The sequence below is a fragment of the Drosophila virilis genome, chromosome 3, assembly GCF_030788295.1.
Source record: "Drosophila virilis strain 15010-1051.87 chromosome 3, Dvir_AGI_RSII-ME, whole genome shotgun sequence".
In the NCBI taxonomy this organism is placed as follows: Eukaryota; Metazoa; Arthropoda; class Insecta; order Diptera; family Drosophilidae; genus Drosophila; species Drosophila virilis.
The window spans coordinates 747,823-773,098 of NC_091545.1; the positions used below are offsets into that span (position 1 = coordinate 747,823).

Sequence of the window (25,276 nt, forward strand, 5' to 3'; positions counted from 1 at the left end):
TGAAGAATGACAATAAGGCTTATAGTAAAAATACCAATATTGAGCTGGGGGTAAATTTAATTTATTTTTATATAAATAAAATTTACAACAAATAAGAAAAAAATATTGTTTGGGTAGCTATTTTAAGAAACTTCCTTGTAGCCCATTTTGCCATCGACTCTTAACCCCGTTGCGTAGCTTAAACTTGTTGAAAATTATAAGCTTCAAGAAATGAAAAAAGTACAATTTTCGTGTACATATGGTGTATTTTTAAGGATAGAATAAGATGTCTAGAATTGCTTTGCAACATATTAAAGTATCGACACATTCTACTGCCAAGCTGGTAGCTAAACGCTTGCAGGCCAATTTTGACCCGATTCTGTCAGCAAAATATCAAAAGGCATACAACATAGTCAGATAAGTGAGTGTGCGGCACCTTCTTGCCAACAGCAGAAGTAGTCACAGGGCTAAGGGCTAAGGGTTAAGGGTTAAGGGTTAAGGGCCAGGGGCCATTCGCATGGCGGCACATGGCACATGGCACGTCTTCCGCTTCCTTCTTCTGTGGCTATTTAACACTTTCATATTTCGTCGTCAGGTTGTTTGCCGCCTCGGGGCAAACTTTTACTTTGCTTCTTGCTTCACAAACACACACATATATATAAATATATGTATAGTTACCTGGCGCTAGCCGCGCGCTTATAAATTTTGTCTGCCGGCGTCTGGCAAAGCCGCTGCCATATTTGTGACTCCCCTGGCGACCATTTTGGGCATGACAGTGGCACGGTTAGGGGTTTGCAATAGGGAGCAGCAGTCGCAGCAGGAGCTGTAGCGCGTTTTCAGCTATACCCATTGAAAGTTGGCTAAAAACGAGGGTAGCTTGCAGCTGGGCAAGTGTATGTAACAGGCGGGGGGAGACAACTTTCAAGCAAATCAAATTTGATGAAGTCACGGAATCTTGAAGGTCTCATTTAGAATCCGAGAATGTAACTTCAGGAATTTATGGGCTGTCGGCCATGTCTAACTTTATATGGAGTCCAAATTTTGCATATCTCGAGTTCAATGTATAGCTTAATTTAATTTAACATTGTCCCAGCCAAAAGGTTTACGAATGCTGCTCTCAGTTAACTAGAGGGTATCTGCTAGTCGGACTTCGTCGACACGTTCACTTTTACTTGTTTCGACTTTGGAACGTGGCAAACAATTTATCAAGCAAAATATGCACTTGAAATACACGTAACTACAAGTACAACATTGCGCCCAGCACATTGCACGCTGAGTGCATTTTTATTCAATTTTTAGAGAACTTCCGCTCTCCAACCTCCCCTCCCTACCCTCACCCGTTTCATCATACCCCTGTTGATAAAGTACGGCTCTGAAATGAATTCGTAAGTGTCAGAAACTTGGTATGTGGCCCAGTTGCGTCAACGAATTTAGTGGCAGCGATATTTAAAGGGATTTAGTTTAGGCATTTGGATATTCGCAGATATTGCAGTAAGCCCCAATCGAGCCACGTGCAAAGCCCCTTTTGAGGGAGGCGGGACACATATTTTAAAAGATAAATATTCAATTTAAAGTTGATGTGCTTGCAGCTTATCGTATGTTTACTCGCACATATTTTTAGTTTAATTAACAATTTTAAGCATGAATTTTGTTTTATAAAATGCCGTTAACTGCAGTTTGTTGACATATTATACCTTTGGCCGGGGCGGGGCTGGGCGGTACGTAGGGATAAATGGAATGCCGGGTGCGGTTCGAGCGGTACTCTCTGCAAAAATATGTTTTCCATGTTTGCAACAAAAGCGTCAACTTTCAGCTCAACGCCAATTAAAAGTTAAATTATTCTAAGTATTTTGATTTTGTCAAATGGCCGCTTGACATGCGATGCTCCCCCTGTCGGGCGCCAGCTGAACTACCACAGCAATGTGAACATTTTCATTTTTCACGTTGCGTATACTTTATTTATAATGTGTGCGCTTAATGTACAGCACAGCACAGCAACCAGATACATTTGTATCTTCAAGATACAAACGTTTTGCTCAATTTGCCTGGCTGGCTGCACACATTAATCCTCGCCCAAACACACAAACACTTCCACACACACACACACACACACACTCGTTTTTATTGATTTCCGTTGCGCTAATGCAAACCAATAAATCTGCCGAATGAGTCGATTTGTAGGTTCGTCTCGTCGAGTGCCTGCAATTTTCGGGACTAATATCGGGGGTCAGACAATAACAATGAACTGTTGCTATTGTTTGTTATTAGTTTTTATGGCTCGAATTGTGGCCTTTTGGGGGCCAGCTACGTAATGTAATTTGTCTCCATTTTTATCATTAAAATAAAAATTAAAGCTTTTCTGTATTGTCTGCGCGTGCAGCCCGTAAATGTGTGCAGCATTTGCGGTCTATATATCATTATGGCTATGTGTGCATGTGTGTGTGCATGTCATTTGTTTTGCTAGTTTTATTGCTTGTAAACATTTATCCTTATTGTTAGCCATTTATAGAGATACACAGCCAAAGCGAATGACATGTTTGTGCAATTGTAGCGCATGTTAAAACCTTGCCCAGCAGGCAAATTGTGTCACAGTCGCCATAGTCAATCAATACGTTACTTAATTCATGTGTTTATAGCACCCTGAATTATGCTAATTACATTATCGCTAATGAATCGAGTGTGAGCCGCGTACAAGCTAAAACTGAAACTTAATGACACCCCAGAGGCACATTTAATTACCCCGGGGCCGCACATTACCAATCGGAGGCCTCTTCTCCAAAGTTTGCATGTTCGAAATGCATAAAACTGTCTATGGGTACATAACTAAACATATGTGAACAAGCGTACGTAGTTGTACAAGCTTTTCGGCAACACGGAAATGCTTTATAGCTATTAAAAACGACAATATACAATTTTGTGATCTCCGTGAGCACAAAAAAAAAAAAATGGAAAAGTATATACAAAAGAAAAAATTAACCCACAGCATGTTTTCAAAATTTTATATATATTCTTTTTATCTCTTTGAGAGAAAAACAATTTGAAATGGCAATTGACATGTGGCCAATCCGAAAATCGATTTCGCCCGAAAATTGTGAGACAGACAAAACCAATCGACATCAGTTTCGCAGCTCAAACAAAACCTAATAGAGAAAGTTTTTGGGCGAACTTTGGATTTGTGTATTTAACTACTTGAACTAGTTATATTTAACAAAAGTTTTGTACAACTCGATGAAATTGAGCAGAAAACGCTGCGTGGAATGCTTTTGTGTGTTTGTGTGTAGCACAAATTGTCAATTTGTAGGGAAAGGCAATTGGAATTAAACGTCAAACAAACACACAAATTTGTGAGGGGGAGGGGGTAAGGGGTGGGGCATATTCGCTAGACAACAGTTAAATGCCGTAAACATCCCATGTACTTACATATGCAAAAGTATTTGTGTAATGCCCACGATAAGCTCGTGTATTGATCCACTCGCATGTGTTTGTTTCTATTAGGAGGGGGTTAGCAGAGGGGTGTGGGAAGGTAAAAGCTGTTAACTATACCGGTGCGCCCCCCTCCCCGTAAGCGCCCCTCTCTAGTGATTTTTGTGGACTTTTAGTGAGCTGCGCGACGCCATTTTGGAAAATTTTCATAGACCATTGGACAGAGTCTAAACCAATGAAGCGACAGTCGAAAAGCATGAGTGTGCGAATCTGTGTGTGTGTGTGTGTATGTTGTATAAATACAAATGCGCCTCAGTGCCAATAATGTAGACACGAGCCAGCGGAGAACAGGGGTAAACGTGCTACTTGACAGCTACAAACACGGTAACAATTGTATGTGAAATACTTTGCATAATTTGACTAACAATTAAGCTCAAGTGCACACACACAGAACAGCACGTACCTAGCATTTACAAACAAACACTCACACGGACATACAGGCACCAATACACAAACAAGACGGAGAGGCGACATCAACGAGCTGCGAGTTAATGAAGCACTGCAAGTTTGTTAATTTCTGTTGCCTACATTCGGGAGCAGCAAGAGTCAGCGAAAGCGACTTTCCATTTGGTAATTTGATAGCCTCATTAAAGTCATGTGCAAACATTGCGCAAAATCAACAACAAAATTGCAAATATTTTGTAGCATTTTATTAGAACTTTATAGTTTGTTCTATAGAATAAATTCCTTGTACTTAAATCGTATTAAATAACTACATATATATTTTTGTTTGCAGATTTTTCTAGAGAGAGAGCCGCCGATAAAAACAGGTAAATAACTTGTGTATCTAGCTCAACTTTGCAATACCAGATATTGTAGAAATTTACTTCAAATATCCTTTGTTAATAATTGGTAAAAGCGGGTATATGTAATTTTTGGTCACCAATTTTGGATACAGTTGTTTGTATATTTTATAGAAACTTATTGATTTTTCGATAAATATTGCTTTTGTTTCTCTCGTACATTCACAGACCCCTTAGCCTATATCCCCCTTACTTCTACAAATTTTGATTACAGGGTAACTGTTTGTGCTGCACTCTTAGCTCGTCCACACTTACTTATTTTATTTTACAATATTTTCTTTGGTTTTTGTGTGGCCAATTCTTTGACAAAACTCGTATTACACAGATGCTGCCTGCTGCCTGCAGCCAGCTGCTTGGTGCACCCTGCTGGTTGCAATTTGCCAAGAGTATTTTCAAATATGCATTTCATATTCAATAAATCGCACTTAAATGAAGCCTTTTTGTTTTTACATGTTTGCGCAGAGAAATATTTGCTGCCTTCATGCAAGTGGTAACCAGTTTCCGCTTGCTGTTTGCCTCTTGCCGCCTGCAGTTGCAATTGATTTTACAAATTGCAAATACATTTGCCGAACAGTGCAAACAAAGCACTAAATTGCTGTCTGTCTGCCTAGTGCAGTCGGAATCAAAAGATTTTTAATAAATATTTTTCATATTTATTGATATGTCGATCCAAATGAAGCCCACATGCAAATTAATTGAAATTCAAAATTCTTTTCTTTCACAGGCTTCGAAGAGCTTTCTGCAAATTGCCAGCTTTGTGTAAGAAATTGTTGCCTATTATAAAGTATTTTTCTGAGAGTTTTTTGCCCCTGGCTTTTTTTTTTGTTAATTAGCAAGCTTACAAGCCGGTGTGCCCGCTACCCCAATATTCGTGGGCGTGGCATTAGATTTTGTATGCCAATAAAAACAGAAAAAAATAAAGGCAAAGCTCGCACCGTTTACTTTGTAATGCAAATCGTACGCAAATTCTGCCCGGCGCTGCTAGAGAAAATATGAAATAAAGTGATCCCGGCCAGAGTCCCGCACCCGCACCTATAACCAGACTCGGCACCGCCCCAACCCCACCCCAATCCAGACTCTAAGCTGGCAGCATTACTTTGAGAGGGTTTGTATGCACAGAAAGGGGTTATGCAAAGTCAAGCAACCTGAAAAAGACACATTTGTGATGCAAATTTGCGAGACTCTCGAGGCTGGCACCCAACATTGGTTGCTGACTTTCTATGCCAACGTGTAAATCAGGCTAAGTACGTGGCCTTTTTGGTCTTTTAGCTGCCATCGCAGTGCTTTGTAGTTGCGCTTGCTATTGCCGTTGTCCTCCTTGCTGTTGTTGTTTTTGTTGGTAGATGTTTCTCAGCTCAATAAAAAAAACAAGCAAAAGTTCTCTGGTACTGAGTGCTCGACTAGGAGATACCCTGAACCCAAAGTCGGGCTGCCTCCAAGTATTCTAACTTGTTCCTGCACTATGGATAGGAAATGCATGCACGAAAATCTGCATACCAAAGTCTCTGCGCATAGTTCTTAAAATTTTTAAACATTGCTTAAAACTCGTGGCTCAATATTATATTTAATGCAATTACGAATATTAAAGGATATATCAAAAAAAAAAAAATTGTAAGCTTCTTCTGACTAAATTATAGGAGAATAAATATTTCGTTCTACAGACTAACCTACAGAAAGGCATGGCACAGTTGACTCACCTCAGCCTTTTGATCAATAATATACATACAAATAATTATTTGTTTGGCATTAAATATATATAACCTTATAGAGCCAGAGTCACTTCCTCCAGCCTGTTACATACATTTGCACAAAACCAACATACCCTTTTTGTGCCATTTGCAGTGTATACAAAAATATGCAACAATTTTTGCGTTCGCACCAGTGTTTGCCCAACTTTGCAAACGGGTTTTTAATATGTGCCTTGGCAAGCAGCAGCAGCAGCAGGTGAATCGCAGTCAAAGCTTGTTTACACGGCGCAAACATTTGGCCGACATATGCTCTGCGAATCGCTTTGCTGGCCACGGAATAATTACATATGCATGACATGACAGTCAAAGCGAAAGCCAAAGCGTGGGCGTTACCAATATCCACTGAATACAACGATATAGTCTATATGTATTTCTATATATATAACTATGTACAATTTTGCAAGCTATTGAAATTGCGCATACGCCACGTTGCGGCCACGTAGCGAGTGGGGGAGGGGAGGCACGCCAGCCAATTGTTGTTTTAAATTAATTAATTTCGTTTTCATTAGCAGCAAAAGCAGCAAAAGATAACAACAACAACAACAAAATGCAAAAAAAAGAACAACAACAGCTTTTGTTTTTAATTTTATGCTTTCATTTGCCATTATTTTTACGCTATTTGGCAATTTGGCGCCGTTGTTGCATTTAAAGCGATTTTCGCACCACTAATTATTATTTAAATTTTGATATGCACCAAGCACCCAGAGCGAACAAATGGGATTATTTTAATAAATAAATGCATGTGCAAAATCAAGAAGTTAGCAATGCACACAACATAAAAAACATTGCGCCCAATTAACGGCTTACAATGGCACCATATATATTTGTGTAACAGCCAATAGGGTTACTTTAATCCTAGAATCATTTCGTAACAGCCCAAAAGTTGTGCGAAAATTTAAATTTGTTGTTAAAGTCAGCTGCAGTCATGTGATAGTGTAAACATTTAAGAATTTTGTACTCAAATTGAGTACCAAATGTGATCTTTATTCAAAATTACTTAGACTGAAAATATATTTTCTTTAACTTAATCAGTTTCTGCTCGAAACGCGAATGTATTATTAATATGACCCGAGCCCTGAACTCAATTAATTTCCCCTTAAAAAAGCTAAAGCGAAAGCGTGAATAGTTTTTGTCTATTTATATACAATATATACAAATATCTAATTCTCTTTAGATTTGTAGTAAATCGCTAAAATTATTTTTAAAATGAAGTCATATTATTAAAGCTTTTGCAAACAAGTATATATATATGAATATTTCTAATGGTCTTAAGATTTTTGGATAATCAGACACATTTAAATCTAAAATGAAGCCGTATTATATATGCCTTTTGCATATATATGACATTGCAAACCTAGGATGTGGCCAAAACCTGGGCTTAATGGTCTTAAAACCCGGTTAAGCAATACAACCTTATTTGGCTCGGAGCCCTGCTTCAAACAGCTTTCAAAAGTAGAATCGTTGGCTTATAGAACACAGTCTGTTTAAATATTGAATGACATTTATTTTAGGGTAGACTTGCTTCGGCTTTGCCGCAGCTAACATTAAAAAATCGGCCAAATTTTTTTGCTGCGCCCAGTCAATTGCAATTATTTTTTTTTATCTCTTTGCCAATTGGCGTTGTCTGCCTCGCATTGTTTATAAACTCATTTCGCACTGTAATCCACCCAATTGTGTCTCCCCTCCCCACCATTTGCCCGGATTGCTAGCATTACAATGTAATTACAGTAAATGCAACTTTGTCTGTGCTGCAAACTGCATGGAAAATTGCAGCCAAAAATGTGGCAAGCTGCGCTGAAGGGGGTGAGGGAGAGGGGAGGGGGAATTTTCCTGCTGCGTAGGCGAAAATTTGCGCGAGCAGCTCCACACTTTACGCATCGGCGCGAGTTGCCGCTCGCCAGTTCTGTTGGCAGATATTTAAAAGCGGCCAACAACAAAGTGAAATTTTAATGCAAACTAATGCAAAATCTTTCGATATAAAACTCAACAGCACAACAGGCCCACAAGCAGCGGCAACAACAAAATAAATTGAAAAGTAAAATGCAAAGTGCGCGCCGCGCATCCTGTTCGCAGCCAAGACAAATGAGTCTGCATCAATCTTAATTAATTATTTAAACGCAGCGGGCATGGAAATGGCTGCCACGGCATTAAAGTAGTGTCTGCGCCTCTGCAGCCAGCTCGGCAGCTCGCCAACTCTTGTCTCTGACTCTGACTTGGAAGCCACAGCTTTTGACTGCTGCCTCGTGCCTTTTGCCTGTTGCCTTTTTCCATTTGGTGTTGTGCTGTGCTTTTTTGTGTTGCGCGTAATTAAAACGAAAGCCTTTTGATATTTAAATTATTTTTCATAAATTGCATTGCAACAGCTAAAGCAACAGCAACGACAGCTGCAGAACAGGAATAAAATTCAGGCCAAATCGAACGCCATGTACCCTTACTTAATAGCTCTTTAATGATTACACTTTCATTATTTGGCTGTAAGTCCAAAAGAAAGTTGAAGGTGTACTAAGCGCAGTTTGTGAAGTTTACTTTCCACAACCATGAACCAAGCCTTGAGCTCAAAGTCTGAAACGCATCCTACTCTATGTAAAGATTATGCTTTAGGTCTGCATTTATACTAAGTATTTATTTATTGAGCTGTAAAACCAAAACAATTTTAAGGATGGACTCGATAATCACAGTTCGTAAACTTTCTTACCCTTATCCATAAGCTCAGCCTTAGGCTCAGTGCCTGAATCGTATTCTATTCTAGGTAAAGATTCCGCTTGGGGCCTTGCTTTACACTTAGAGTAGATACAGATACATTTGTATCTTAAGCTTCTTTCAGAGCATTTTTGCGCATATGCACTAGCAAAAAAAGTGTATTAAACGCTTCGACATTCAGTTGGCTTTAAGTCAGTTGACGTTGTTTGCCTCATTTTAATGCAGCAGCGCGATCTCAGCGCCAACATTAGTTTAATTTGCTGTGGCTTGTGTTTAAATTAACTCTCCCTTTCACAAGAACTTTTGGTCAGCAGCGCACACATGAGGCAAGTGTCAATCAGTGGCAGTTGCTGCTGTTGACCCCACAAGTCCCACAGTTAAGTTAAGCTGTCACAAAAATGCACAGCATAAAATTTCACTCCCAACATCTACAATTCCCGACGCCTGGTGTTTGATAATTATGATTAATCTCATTTAAATTAAATGGCTTAATTGTGTGGCGCGCGCGTCTTGTCATTAAACGATTTTTATCAGCACTACGAAACTGTAATTTGCCTTTGTCTCTTTAGACTTAGGCCACCTGCCCCTTTGTTTTCTGATCCAATCTCATTTACAGTATTTTTAGTCCATTAATGAATACAATTTTCGGCGGCGTGAACGGACAGTCAAGTTACAACTGTTGCCCAGATTGCGGTGGAATGTAAGACAAAATGACATTTCTAGAGATTAAATTCATGCTTTTAGCGCTTAAGCCTTTAATCACTGGTCAACAGAAGGGGCTGACATCACAGCCGAGAGCACGATTGGTGCCACAATAGCTGTTGTTTTTATACCCTGTAAGCACTGAAGGCGTAAAGGGATATATTGCACAGACGATAATATACGTAGAAGGCTTTTGAAAGCATCTGCCTCCGAAGTCCAAGTCAAAATAGCTTGTTAAAAATTATGAACAACTAATCCCATTTCTTAAAATCAATTAATATCGAACGACATCTGCCGTTGTTTTAAAAAATATTAAACAAATATTAGAGCTAGAAGTAACAAAATTTGTTCGGCATACAGCCTATTGAGAATATTTTGTTTCTACCATAACTGCCTCAATTCGTAAAATTATATTGAATATGATCTAATCCTTGAAAATCACATATTTAATGCACAAGAGTTAGTCAAAAATAAGTTTTTCATAGAGATAGGCAGATGGAAGAAGCACAGACCGGTTATTAAAGCAACTTCTTGTTTTGTGCATCACCTGTCTACAGGGTAGCTCACAGTTGACCACTTTCGTGTATATAACTCTTGATTCTTCTAGTTGATATAACTGCAACGTATAAAGCCGCATGAAGCGCATGCTAGCACGCCGCACGATGCCGAATAAGTAATTCCGATTTGCAGTACTCGCGAGTTTACACTAAAACGTGCATTGTCATTGCCCGAGCTGCTCCTTGTTGCTGTTGCCTTTCCTGTTGTTCCTGTTGCTATTGTTGGTGAAATGAAGCCATTAGCATGGCAAATATTATTTTATCAAAATTAAAATGCAAACGTTTGCGGTGCGTCACGTAGCCGCAGCGTAGCACGCTTGCCAAATCTGTTGCATATTTTCAGGGGCAGCCGCTGGCCTTTGGCCTGTTAATACAGCAATTTGCTTATGCATACATTAAATGTGTCATGCCGCCTCGTTTTTAAGCGCTTCATTTAATGCAATTGTGAGACACTGCCAAAAAAAAATTTATACTCTACTCGGAAATGACCAACTGGCAGATATCCTAAGCCGTCTGGAGAGATAATGTTATATTCTGGCCCAATGATCTTCTTTAAAAAGCAGATTACGGCGAATGTCTTCAAATTTCTCTCGGCATATAAAAAAAAACTATTTCTACAAATGATGTACGAGCATATATAATTCAAAGCTTTTGTAGAGTCCTTGAACGCGACTCCATCGACGTGGCCCGACGTCCTTTTTGATACCAATATATTTACTTTATGTGTTCATCAACGTCTCCTTCCCTCTATTACATAAATTTTCCTCAAACTATCATACCCCTTTTGCCTATTGGCTGCAGGGTATTAAAAAACAACAAATTGGAATCGCTGAACATGTCAAAAAAACTGGTGGCTGCCAAAAATAAAGTCTGCCAGCACATAATAATTTATGCGAAGAGTGTACACTCTGGCTCGGACAAGCTATTATTAGAGAGCATAATTAGAATAATTTACACACTTTAATTAACCCTTTGCTCGGCTGGAAACGTATTTCTTTGCGCCCAGTTCCAAGGGCTAATAGTATGCTGGGCACTCAACATATTGCCATATTTCTATTATGATTGCGATCACAATAAATTCGTTTGTCTAGCTACCTACGGCGTCTAGACCCCATTGACGATGATGTCTGAGCTGCATTCACACATAGAACACACGCTACAATTTATGACGCGACGCAAATCTGCTCGAAATACTCGTAATTGTGCACACAATACGACGAGGGGCGGCTTGGAGGGCTCTGCGGCAGACGAATTGGGATTCGGACTAACCACTTGGCTGAGTCGACCAACAAAAGTGGATAATATGTGGATATTTTTGGTCACGTTTGAATTTATTTGATTGCTAGCACTTTTAGCATTGTTGTAGCTGACGTTTTATTTAATGCCCTGCCAACAGCAGCGGCAACAGCGACAACAATTGTGGCCAGTCGCCCGACGCCAGTTAAAGAGGGAAGAGGGGAGGTAGGGTCGGGTCGGGTGCATGGAAATTGCTCAGGAAACGTACAATTTATTTGAGTTCATTTCTTTTTGCCACCATTTGGCGGCCCGCCCACAATTGATGTTGATGTTGCCTACTTTCGATTTTGGCATGTCGCGCCGCTCACGTTCCGCAATTGTCCGTGTCCGTGTCCATGTCCATGTCCATGTCGGAGTCCATGTTTGTCTTGGCTGCCATTTGGCGGTCGTCGTCCTCGGCATAATTTGAACAGCTCCGAATAAAAAAATAACTGAACAAAAGTAAAAATAAAAACAATAGAATAGAGCACGCAGACAGACACAAGTTGCCAAGTTATCAGCCAGACAGCAAACGATCCACCTGGCAAAGGGAGAGCCAAAGCCAAAACAAGCCATTTGATGTTTTCATTCGGTTGGCCCCATCAACATTGTGGTCGCTCAACGACCAGACCCAACGACCCCCCACTGCTCGCAGGACCCTTTTACTTTTGTTGTTGTTGCCAAATAGCTGCCAAACGACTAGAAATATGGGTGCAGCCAAGCACACCGAAAGGTAGGTGCTCTTATAAGACACGCAAATGATATTATTAGCTCAGGTGAAGATAAAGCTGAACGAATTTATTGACTTCGGGAACAAACGAGACACTTTCACTTATATTAAATATGAGCATGGATTAGATATTCATATTCTAAGTCAGATTTTGTTAACTGTAATCAAAACTCTTTTTTTTTTTTAAGAAAGCTTAATATTACAATACATGTATTTTTTCTTATACTTAGCTTTAAATATGTTGGAAACAAAAGATGCAAACATTTTCCCCTTTAATTAAGTTTCTAAAATATTTCTTTTATATATTTTCTTTGAAAAATATTTAAAGATAGTACTTATTCTGGCCCAACTTTTGGTTTCATTGCAAATGTTTTACTAATAATTAAAGTTTGCGAATTCTTGTAATAAATATTTTGAACTTAGTCCACGGCTTTTTAAATTTATTTCGGTAACATTTAAAGTCAGTTTGTCAATACAAAATGAATTCAAAATATTTCTAGATCAAAATATATTATTAAAAATATACTCAAGAACAAAATAAACCTATATAAAATAGAATAGCTGACTACTGTACTTAAATTCTACCTAACTTTCGATCTACTTTCTACTTTAATATCAATTTAATTTTTATATTTTTTGCAAAGTTTTAAAAACCAGTGTCTACTTTTCCCCAGGGTATCTAAGTTAGCTAATATTGTGTTTGTTAATAATTTTCGACTAGTCTCTAAGTCGCTGCACCCCATGGCTGATTCTCAGTTCTTTCACTCCTACACATATCTTTGGGACAGACTCTGTTTCGTGACAAAACGAAATAAATTGCTGCGTTATTTGCATAAAAATGCGGGCTGTCGTGGTGCGAGTGACAATGAAATTTAAATATTTATGCTATACGCTTAATATTATTAGAGTTGCTCAAAACTTTTTTGGGGGAAGTTGACAGCAGAGTTTTGGCTGAGTTGCCTGACGGCAGTTTGCGCTAACCAAAAACTTATATTAAAACATATTTCACGGATTTTTGCGCTGTGCGTGACGGGTCTTTGTTCTTGTAGTTGTTGGCAGACTTTCGACAATGGCATGAAACAAGCATAAAAATAGCAAGAAATTGAGTCATAATTTGGCTGTGGATGTTGCGAATGCAACTTTAAAACCGAATTGAGTGCGACGTGTCCGTTTAATGAGCAGTAGCAGCAGCAACAAGGACCAAACGACAAGCAACATTCACTGAAAACGAAAGCAAAAACTGGCACGCAACTAGGACAGAAACACGGTCCTGTGCGCTACACAGGACGCACAGAGAAAGAGAGAAATAGAGAAAGAAGAAGAGAGAAAGAGGAAGATAGAACTAAGCGCATAAAAGTCAAAGCGTCAAAGCAATGAATCACCAGCTAGTCAGCCAGTCAGTCAGCTAGCCAGCCAGCCAGCCAGCCAGTCGGGCAGTCGGGCAGCCCACTTGGCCCCACAACAAACAAATTCAACTTGAAGTGAACTCGACTTCAAGTTGACTTTTGACCGTCAAACAAGCGCTGAAACTCCGGCGATGCGTCCACGCTCTGGCGGTAAGTGGAAAGTGTGCAAAGTGCATGCAAGCGAAAGTCGAGTTGCAAGACGCCAACTGACCTACAGTTTGATACCTAAGCTACCCTCAACTCTGACCTCGCCGACCCACGCTCAACCCCGAAACTGAACCGCGTCATTTTAGTTTAGTTTTCAACAAAAAGTTACGAAAAGTATTTTCCAGCGTTGCAGAATGCGGAAACTGATAGCCGACGGTTAATAAATGTACTCTGCTCTTTGAAAGTGGGCTAAAAGAGAGGCGTGCACACGTACATACACACACAGACACACGCACACCTGCTGCAAGGACGGGAAAATGAAATGTAATCTGTGGGCTGCCTATGATTGCCTTAGGTTTGATTGAGAGCTGGCATGAAACTTGCCAAAGCGAACATACGAAAGATGTTTGCATTCTGATGAAGCTGAGACAGAGAGCCAAAAAGGCGGAAAAAAATTGAAGATAGACTCATGTTGGATCGAATCTTGTCTCAACCGTTCCGAAAATGTTCATCAATTAATTTTTGGTTACTAATTGGTTGCAATTGCCAGGGATTTCGTAGCAGAAAAAAAAACACACACACAGCTGAAGCCTGGAGTAACAGAAATCAATCCAATTTTCATTTTTCTTGCATCACTCAGTTTTGGGCAGTTGATGAAATTGTCAAGAGTTTAAACTTTTTAAAATATACTAGAAGAAACTTCCAGGCCTTTCTCGTGGCGAATTGCAAGTATTATTGTTAAAAGTAATCATTTGATTTTTAATGAGATAGTGTTTAAGACAATTGAAAAATTTTTTGGTACTTCGCGCCAAGTTCAGAAAAATATAAAGATAAGATGATCTTTCATCATCATGCAATCGTTAGAATAAAATGATTTTAATTCTTGTTTTTTTTTATTGTAATTACAAATTTAATACCGGATTTCTAGCCCACGAAGGTTCATGACGACACGTTCGCGGATCACATTTATCTGATGTCGTGGTTATTAATTATTATAAATATAAATTAAACTAAATTATTAATGTTTTAAATACATTAAAATTATCAAACATTTTCCCCACTTGACGTATCAGTTCATCAAAACATTGTCTTCGCTTTCTATTCCAAGGCTATGCGTTGATCACGAGACAGTCAGTCAATCAGTCATGCGATCAGTCAGTCAGCCAAGATTAAGTCTCTAATATATATAGATATACAGAGTATAGAATGGCAAATAATTTTACAGATTTGGTCCTTAATAGTTTATCAAATTAAAGAAAAGAATATAGAACAATTTATAGAACATATTTAAATACTTATTTAATAACTAATTGAATAATTGTAAAATTGACAAATATTAGATGGAATAATGATCCAATTATAATTGAAGCCGCATAACCAATACGTCTCTAACCAGGCGATGGCTGCTCACATTTCTGCGGTTGCCTCGAAAACCCAAAACTCGCACCATTTTGCGGTTGGGTTCTATTGTTCATGGTTTCCAGGCGCGACCGCAGTGGATGGCTGGTGTGTTCGATTAATTAACAAAACAAGTGCTCATGTGTAATTATGCTTATAACAATTAATTCTGATCACATGAAATATTAACACTATAAAAATATTTAACATTTCTGTTATAATAACAAGGTTTTTGCCACTAACACGGGCTGTTAATGTACCTCGTCATCAGGTAGAGCAGTTTTTTTTATTTTTAATAGATTTCATAATTAATATGAAAATAAATAGCTATTAAACGGCTTAAATAACTGCGAGTAATTAAAACAAAAATAAACACAAAGCACAAACAATAATTACACAAAAAAAGTGAAAAAATGGAAAACGTTTAGGAAAAGGAAAATTTGTAAAAGCTAAAAAAAGGCTGTTGCTGCAGCAGCAGCTGCAAAATAGCTGCCTGAACTTTGAGAGGGCAACCATTCACACTCGCACTTACACACACACACACACATGCACCCACACACTCACAAAGTGCAGCCGCAGAAGTCACTCACACAACATAAAAATGCTTTTAAAATGTCAAAGCGCGTAAAAGAAAGCCAAAAGTGCGACCGAGACAGGCTGTTGGCAGCGTGTGGGTAGGGAGAAAATGAGTTGGAATGAGGAAGCGGGTACAACTAACACCAGGCAAAGGATTGATGGCGCAGCGCTTAAATACGCCAAGCGCAGGGCAAAGTTCACATTGCGTATACGCCGCATGGGCCTGGGCGTGCGGCCAAAGTCAAACACGAAACGCGCTTCAGAGGCAGCGCCTAATCAAAAATGCTTTGCGTGCCGTTTGAAGTTGCATACAACACAGCCCAATAAGCACACACACACAGTCGCACACACTAGCACACACACACACAGTTGGGCGCTTGAAGCACGTGCATATCAAGTATACGCCACTTTGTGCGACGCTTTGACTGCGTTTTATTAATGCCAAACCGTTTGCAATGTAAAAATCAACGATGAGTTAACTACCCCATTGATGAACTCTCTTCAACTTTGGTTAACAAAGTTTCGCTCAGGTCGTAATGTCCCTGACAGAGTTTATGACGAAGAAGAAAAAAAGATTTCCTTGCATACGCTTTACAGTTCGCAACGTACTTTCGCCCGGGCTGTCAGAAAAACGCGCAAAAAATTATTTATACAATGTGAACGCGCTGACGTAGCTGCCATCAGCTCATCAACCCATTATATAAACACCCAGCGCCCGACCCCGCCTATTCCCCCATTGCCAGCGCCGCGTTGTGAATAATTTGGGTCACTTGGCGGCAGTTAGTCAGTCAGCTGCATTGTTGCTACTGCTGCTTTTACTGCTTCTCTTACTGCTTTTGCTACTGCGGTCGCGTTTTTCATTGTCGGCATGCGGCAATGGCATTTTTCAAGAGCCCTGCCCGCTTAAACGCCTTTAAACCGAAAGACGACATAATTAATTAAGCAACGCGGCCTGACTGATGTCCTGCGTTCGCATCCTTGCGCTCTTCTGCATTGTTATGCGTGCCGCGAAAGGGTCGCAAATTTAGCGGGTCGGGGTGGACCTCGTCTCAAAAATGTGCGAATGGTCAGTGTCGCAGTGCGTACACTCAGAAAATCTTTACCTTAAGATTTTTTAAATAAATTGCGTTCTGCGTTCAACTTACAAATTTTTTTAAATATTTTAATAAGCAGATAAGTGTCAATCGTTCTTTATTTAAAAATTGCATTAAAAACGGACGAATTATATTTATTACAAGAACTTGCATACATCGATAAAGAAAGTCTCTAAAAAATACAAGATCTTTTTAATTAATTTGCCTATCTAAGAATTTAGATTCTAAAGAAAGTTCTTGAGAAAGACTTAAGATTTCAGCTTAAGAAATTTTTATATATTATTTATTATTTTCAGCCCAACATTTTTTCTGCCAGTGGAAACTGACCCCAAAGAGCAACTTGGCCGGCTCATTTACAGTCGAGACTTTATAGCTATGAAATTTATGCAGCCCAGCAGGCCAAACTGGAGACGGCTTATGGCAAAGACCCCTACACACAGTTCCAGTACTGCGAGTGTGTAATAATTTAATAAAACGCTCTAACAGCAGCTCTGGATGTAAATGTGAAAAGTTTTCAAATGTTTGCCCAGCCAGCAGCCAAAAAAAAAAAAAATAGAGAAAAAAATGAGCTGCAGCTCCAAAAAAGCCAGGCCGGAAGTGCTTCCAGCGCTCGCTGTGATTGCCAACATGTTGTTGCTCTTCATTTCTATACACGACTGTGTGTGTGTGCTCGGTGTGTGTTTGTGTGCAAGTGTTGCTCTTGTTGTGTGTTAATTTTTAAAAACTGCCCAACAGCCAAAAACTGAAAACTTTGCACTGCAAATGAAATAACACAAAAGCCATTGCTGTGATTACTTTGCCAGCTGCTGAGCTGAAAGCTTCCAAATTTTGGAGCTGGCAGCGATTCCACAAAATAAAAACTGGACACGAGCTGATGCAATTTTAATGCTCGGCTACTTAGCTTTTATATGCTGTGGGTGCAATGAACCCTCCATGAAAATGGACACCAGTTTAACATATAAAATGACTGCGGCATAAGGTACTTGGCCCAAGAGACGAATTGTTGGTATTATTTAATTATCATTTTTGGAATTTCACATTTTCATATAGTTAAAACCCAAAAAAATTAATTTGGCAACTATAAAAGTGCATTCTAAACTTTTATTTGATTTAACTTGGCCCTAGAGAGGAAAACAATATAATTTCGAATAATTACCAATGCATTTTGCATTTATTTAAGTTTTTTTTGAAAAAATTGAATATTTCATTTTCATAGCATTTTCTTGATTTCAGTATCCAAAAATCCTTTCTAAGAAAGTACTCGTTCGAAAGGCATTACTTCGCTTGGTGTGAATACAATTGCAGGCACTGTAAACGATATTAACAGTTGAAATTTATTTAAATGACAAAGTTATTCAACAGGCTTGCCGCAGCCCCTTTGTGTGGTATCTTTTGTTTGCCGACTGTCACCACAGCCTCAACTTGAAGTGTCAGGCCAACTGGTTAACATAACAGTCAATAAGAAGTTTAATTGTATTTATTTAATGCACACTCGTTTCCCCTATTGTTGTTGCTGTTGGTGTTGTTGTTCCTGGTGCTGTCAGCGGCAATTCGAGTTGCATCGCCAAGTGCTGCTGTTGGCCTGGTCAATGCGATTACAACTCTGTTTGCATTGATTGCGTTGACAGCTGCTCTCTCACTTTTTTTACTCGATATTCGACACTCGATTTTCGGTTTTGTGTATATTTATTTTGAGTTGATAATGTGCTGACAGCTCAAAGAGACAGTGCACTGATATGGTTAAGTGTAAATTAATTGCATAAATTAAGAAAATGAAAGGCAAGTGGCGCATGCGGCGTATGCGTAATGTAATACCAGTTACCAGCTGTGACGGGCCAGAAATGCAAGCGGCTCCTTGTAAATGTGCAAATAATTATCTAAATAATTGAAAAGGGATACCCTAAAAGGGCAGTAAGCGAAGCACAAACGCAAACAAGCCATCATCGAAATGGGACGGGACACGCCGGGACATGGCAGGTCAAGTCGCCTGTTTAAAAGTCTTGAACGTAATGCTAATGCGCCACTTTGGTCCTTTGCTGCTCTGCTCTGCTCTGTTCTGCTCTGTCAGTCCTTGCCAGTCAGACCTGCTGTTGTTTCCTTTTTAATTATATACAACAACAGGTCGCGAACGGCAACTGGGCGAGCCCTTGAAGGATCTCCATGCCGTTTGTTGTTGTTTTTGGCTGTCTTTTTTATGCATTTTTGTACCCTCACAACAATAAGAATGGGTAGAAAGGGGTATATTGATTTTGTGCAAATGTGTGTAACAGGCAGAAGAAGGCAGCTCGGGTTTTAGAAATTGTATATGTTCCTAATTCGTAAGTCCATCTAGCTATAAAGCTCGTATATTATACTCAACGTGAGTTTGTTTCTTGCTGTCATATTAAATCTCTGAAAATTCAATAAATACCGAAGGCATATTAAAAAAAAATTACCCATACAGAAGTGTGTCTGAACTTTTGTGCATGTATGCATAAGGGGAAACTGGAATGTTTGTAACAAGCTTTCCTCTATTTCATGCTAGGGTCAGGTCAGGGTAACTCCAAGTCGGTCTTTCCCGACTCAAGCACTTTTTTTTTTTTTTTTATTGTTCGCCTCACACCTCTTTGATTTCTTAAGCGTGTGATCTCTGGCTGCCAAGGATGCGGCAAAGTTTAAAGTGAAAGCGGCTTTTAAGTTCCTTGTGCCTTGTCTTACCTTGTCTTCAGCCACGGTGTACGCTTTTCGGTTCTTGCCGTCGGCTTTTAATGGCTGCTTTAGGTTCTGTAAGCCAATTAGTTCTTAATTTGCAATTTGTTTTGCTGCAGTTACCGAAAAAAAAATAAAATAAAATGCGCAGAAAAATCGCCAGCACCAAAGGAGTTAAAGGCAAAGCCAACGAGCAGACGAGCATATTTAAAAAGTTTTTCTTCCTTCAAACTTTGCAACTCTCTCGGTTTTTTTTCCATTGTTGTTTCAATTTTTGTTTGGCTGCTTTTTTATTTTTATTTTGTAGCCGCCCCCATTTTCTCTCGGTTTTAATGCGAAACTTTTAACTGAATTAATTCCTTTGGGCTGGGCTCTTGCTTATCTCCAGCGCAAAAAAAGAGCAGCGAGCCGTTTCGTTTAATCTTTCCAATTTTTTGTTTTCCTTGCTTAGAGTGGTATTTCGAATGAAAGCGGCCTGATTGTGCAGCATGATAAATACCTCTTCAATCAATATATAATATGTTTACTTTAAAATTTGATACTTTGCTGCCAGTTGGCCATAAATCATGCAGGGCAACACGCAGCGTATGCGCAATAAAATAGCAAATTAATATTTCAGTGGGTTTTCACGCTTGCATTAGAAAAAGGGGGAAAACACAAATATCTGCCATAAAAGTAAATGTCATAAAACGACGTGTGGGAGCCAGCACGGGGATATATCAAAGGCAAGGGGCGTGGCAGATGAGGAATGAGAGAGGGAGAGAGCGTGAGGTTTATCAGCGCGCCAGGAAAAGTGTCAGTGTAAGTGAAATATTTCCAAACAAATAAAAAGGAAAATGCGCCACAATCGCAAACGCACAAAAAAGGGAGGCAAAAAAGGAAAAAGTGAAATGAAGCTCAGAAAAAAAGAAAGAGAAAAACAGAAGAAAATGAAAAGAAACGGCAACATGACATAAACATGACATTTGACTTTTGTTTTGCGCCTTGCTGCCAGCAGCCTGCCTTGACTCGGATAGCTCTGACAGGCCTGGGATATAGCGCAGGCCGGAGACGGAGTTCGAGCCAGACCCGAAGCCGGAGCTGGTGGCTCGTGACTGGCCGCGCTTAGCGGATAAAAGCTGTGCAAATTATATGCACCTTTGTCAAGAAATTATAAGCCGTCACCGCCAACTTGGCACGCAAATCAAAAATGCACGAAACTCATACACTTACTATTCAAGAAGGTATATCAGAATCAACATTTATGTTGCTGTTACAAAAGAATTTGGTTATTGTTCAAGCAAATCCAAATTAATGCTTCATGATGTAGTTTCTTTATTTGCTTTACAAATCCAACAATGCGCTTGGAGTGCATCTTAAATTCGAGTAAGCCTCAATTCATAGCCCTTTTATTAATTTAAAACACCTAAATCAACAGAAAGCAATTCGTTAATTTGCTGTGACCAGCAAACGACTGCGAGACACTATATTTTATATGTATATATATATATCATATTTTTTGCGCTGGCATATCGCGTTACACATTTCGTAAACAAATTTAAAACCCTCGACAAGAGTATAGAGAAAATAAATAAATATACCCTGGCTAATTTGGCAAATTGTTTGCGCTAAAACAAAATGTTATGGCCGCGACATGCGGCTCTGATATTTATGTACTCAACATCAACAGCCACTGGGCGTGGTGGCTGGACCCTCGACCCACTAAGGAAATGAGCCGGCGAGCCGATGAGCCAATATATGGCTAAGCATAACAATAAGCGTAGAGCCAGAAAAACAAAAAGAGAAATAAAAGCCAATCAAATGGGCAAGTGGAAGCCCTCGAAAGCAATGCCCATTCAAGTTGAATGCATTTCGATAAACAACAAATACCGCACGCTGATTCCCAACAGCCCAGCCGAAGTCTCCGTCTCAAACTGTCTGAAACTGTCGACATTTGGCAATCGACAGTTGCCATAATAATTTGCCACATCATTAACAGCTCAGTGCATAAAAAGCGATGGCAGTGGCAATGGCTGGGCGAAATTCCCAGTGGACAGGGGCAAGATCAAAGCGGGCAGCGACTTTATTAAGCCAGACCGGAGTCGAGTTTTATACATTTCTGAGAGTACAAATTAAAATGGCATAAAATGTTAAGAGTCGGAGCCAGAAGATAGTGAAAAGTGAAAGTCCTGGACGCTAGAGACATTAGCATTTTTAATTTCCAATAAAAATGCAAAAAATAGCCGCCAAGTAGGCAATAAAAAATTAATAAAGCTGCGATTATACACAGACACGGGATAAGAGAATGGATAGAGAGAGAGAGAGAGATTCAGAGAGTCATGGCTCAGTGTCAGCTCAAGGGGCGTAGCGAGCAACTATAGAGCTGAGAGAGCTGTGAAAATAATTTGAAATTCAATTTTCGACAATGGCACACAAAGGAATCGCCACAGTGTTCCATGAGATGAGAAACAAGTCGGGTCGCGCCACGGCTCGTTAGAAAAGTGGCAACCAGGCAGCTAGCAACTGGCAGCAGCGGAATGAGGCACCTGTGGCAACCGAGCAGGAGCAGGAGACAGAGGCTAGCATTTTTGCTTGTTGAATGGCCAACAATTGCAGTGCCCGCGGCTTGAAAGGGGGGACGGGAGGCGGTTGGTGTGAGTAAAGGGAAAGCCAGCGCATTCACTTGTAACATGGCACGGAAAATTTACGATTTTATTACTCAATAAATGCAAAAAACTCGCCACTCGTAAAAAGCGTTGCCGTTGCTGCACTTGCTCCTGGCACAAGGAAAAGGAGGTGAAGAGGGGGGAGGGGAAGAGAAGGAAGCGCGGGCATGGCAGTATTTGCCTTTGGCGCTATCTTTAAGTTTCGAATTTCTACGAATTTAATTCGCGCAAAGACTCAAATTCAATCCAGGACCCATTCTTCCACTGCCCACCCCCCACCCTCCCTAACACCCACCTCCAACCGTTACGACCCTGGGTTAATGTTGGCAGGTGAAAATTTCGAAATCCCTGGTGGTTAGCGAGCGAACCGTCGCTCCACTTGCTCTTGGTCATGCATAATTTAAAATTAATTTCAGTTTGGGTTTTCCTGCTGCTGGGCTTGGCTCCCTCTGCGCGGCGCTAGAAACAATGCCATTGCTGTGAGAAATTATTGTATATACATATATATATACATACTATATATTTTGCCAACAAAACGTGCCCATTGTGTGTTATTAATAGGCAAGAAATTGAAATTTTATGGCAATGCTTGCCGCATTCTTAGTTGGGGCGGTAAGCTGTTTGATTTTTGATTTGGTCCATCAAAATGGCATGTGCAGTCGGCCCGCCTTTGTGGCCATTCATTCATCAAATGCCAAGTGGCAAATACAAAAATGCCAAAGTGCACAGGTCATAGGTCGAATTATTAAAGCTGGCAGGTTAAGCCTTACGGAGGTGTCTCCCAGACTCCAAGCTGAGCCGCATTGCTCGCAAATATTTGCACACAGCAGCCAAGTTAAGAGCGGGCGGCAAACCTGATTGAGCAGGGTGTTTGCCACGCCCCCCAGCCTATGCCACTGTTCGCTTTGGCAAACACACATATGCAGGAAATAATTATGAAGTTTGCCCAAAAAGTTTGCTCGAAAAATTGCGGATCTGCTGCTGCAGGTCGTAAGTTTTGTTTTCCTTTGCTTCTTTCCTTTTTTCTTTTGGTCCCGATGCCAATGAAATTTTGCGACTTTCTGGCAACTGTAATATGAGCCCAGCGAGAAATTCGAACAGCCGACAGTGTCAGGACTTTTAATTGCAACGAAATAATTATGGCGCCCCTTGGCAAATTGCAACTCGCAAGTTGCAAATGGCAAAGTCTGCGATGCTAAACAGACGCTCGATGTTGCACTTAAAAACTTGCATCGCAAAATTAAAAGCAAATAAAACAATAGAACTATAACAAAAGCCGGCAAAGGGCTAAAGTAGATGCAACGACTGCCCAATACCCTTTAAGTAAGTACTTGAGCAGCTTTCACAATTTGCCAAAATGCCAAAAAAAAAAGCTTATCAATATTCTAAAAGTGCTAAAAGAATTTTTATAACTTGAACCCATTGCAAATGGTTAACAAAGGGTATAATAGTTATGGGCACATGCATGTAACAGGCAGAAGAAGGCATATTCGACTAGGTAGGGTACATGCAAACCAGAAAAGGAAAACATGTATGCATATTAATAATTATCGATATCTCCTAGGGAGGTTTTCTAAATGCAGTCTGACAATCCGGACTAGAGCTCTTCTCGGTCATATTTTCTTTCAATTTGAACTCAGCTACCCATTCAGCTGCTATTGCAGGGTATATGCACCGAGGACGGCAAACAATGGCCCAAATGTGGCAAAAAAGGGTCGCACAATCAATAGTTGGTTGGCCTTTGTGTGTGCTTAAGCACAAGCCAAGCCATTTTGAACAGCTTGGCGCGAGAGAGAGAGATCTTAAAGCAAACTCAAGGCCAGGCAATTTATTGGCCAAAAGTGTGGGCCAACTTGCCAGCTCAAATGTTGCGTACAAAAATTTAGTAATTTTTAGTGCGCAACGTCCAAAGACTGAGCGCAGGGCAAACCATTTTGCAGTTAGTTTGGTTTAGGTTTCATTTTTTTTCACAGTTGTTGCTTATTTTATGTTATGGCTGCGATATAGTTTGCTTTTTTTATGACTGCGCAAAGTGTGGCCAAAGTTTGCACTTGCCTTGAATTTTTAAGACACTTCCGTTTGGGGTCTAAAACAATGGACGCCCGCCCTGCTCAATTCCAACTGCCGCTGCCGCTCCATTGTGCGTGACGCATGTTTCCATCTGGCATGCACTTCAAAGTTACCCGATTCCGAGTACTTTTCTATCTGGCCAAAACTGCCAAGTGTTGTATAAAGTTTCAGCTTTACTTTGTTGACTTGCCAGGCCAAAATGTGTGCTTAACAGTTGTCTCCCACACACACAGAAAACTATCCTAGCTGAGATTCGTGCATTGTGTTCGGCACTTAGTTGCACAAAGTTAAATAATTTTACATTATACAAGCGGCAACAAATAATTACACAACGTAACAAATCTAACCCCTTTTTGCTGTGCTTAAACTGCAGCCGAACTTCTTTGCTAGATTGGAGCTGCATAATAACAAAAAATATTTTTGTTTTATATTGTCAACATTTTTTAAATGAATTTTTAGATTTTATGTTTTTAATTTATGTTAGCATAACAAAATAAAAGTTTCCCATGGAAAAAACAGCCTATCTATATTCAAAAAGGTTTTGGCAACAGTTTTTTTGACGCAGCGAGATACTATTCGGCAAACACGGTACATGTCGCTAGTGTAAACATACAAGAGCAGGCTTTGGTATGCTATATTTCTCGCCTTTTTTATGCTTATAATTTGCAAGTGGTTAAAGCTTCGAGCTGAAAATAGGTCTAGCATATTTTTAGTCGTCAGCAAAGTATTGTGATAATATAATTGGCAATTAGCTTACTATTAATTATATGATATGATATATATTATATTTATTTAAAGGCCGTAATATATGAAAACATAGAGGTTGAGGCTGACAAAATATAATAAAAAAAATGAATATACAAAATATTGCCCGCCTTTACCTAACCAAGTTAGTTTATTTGCTGCTAATCTTTCTTTCTGGCCTTTCTCGGTTTTTCAGCCTAGGGGAAAATTATTATTAAGCCCTACAATCAGGGGATTCAGGATTGCCCGAAAATAGCATTAATAAATATTATTAAAAATACATGGGAGGTCAAGACTAAAATAATAAATATTCAGTAATTTTTCAAAACCCTGACGCAGTCTACTTTAACATCCAGAAAGCTAACTCGAAGAGTTCTGCCTTCTAGTTGTTATAACTTGAGTCACAGTCATTTAGCTAATCAGCTAGATCAAACTGTTGTCTATATGTAGATTACGTACACGCAACTATAATCATAAGAAATGGCAATGCTTGGCATCTACATTCATGGCCCCATTTCTTATTAAACATAC

At 39.7% G+C, this 25,276-nt stretch overlaps 1 protein-coding gene across 1 annotated transcript in view; it reads left to right on the plus strand.

Moving 5' to 3' along the window:
* The window catches only part of Con (leucine rich repeat protein connectin), a 181,964-nt gene that overhangs the window by 30,415 nt on the left and 126,273 nt on the right, over window positions 1-25,276 (plus strand). The window contains exon 2 of the mRNA XM_015168332.3: window positions 4,199-4,232. The gene's annotated coding sequence lies outside the window, so the exon portion shown is untranslated. The remainder of the gene's footprint in view (window positions 1-4,198; window positions 4,233-25,276) is intronic.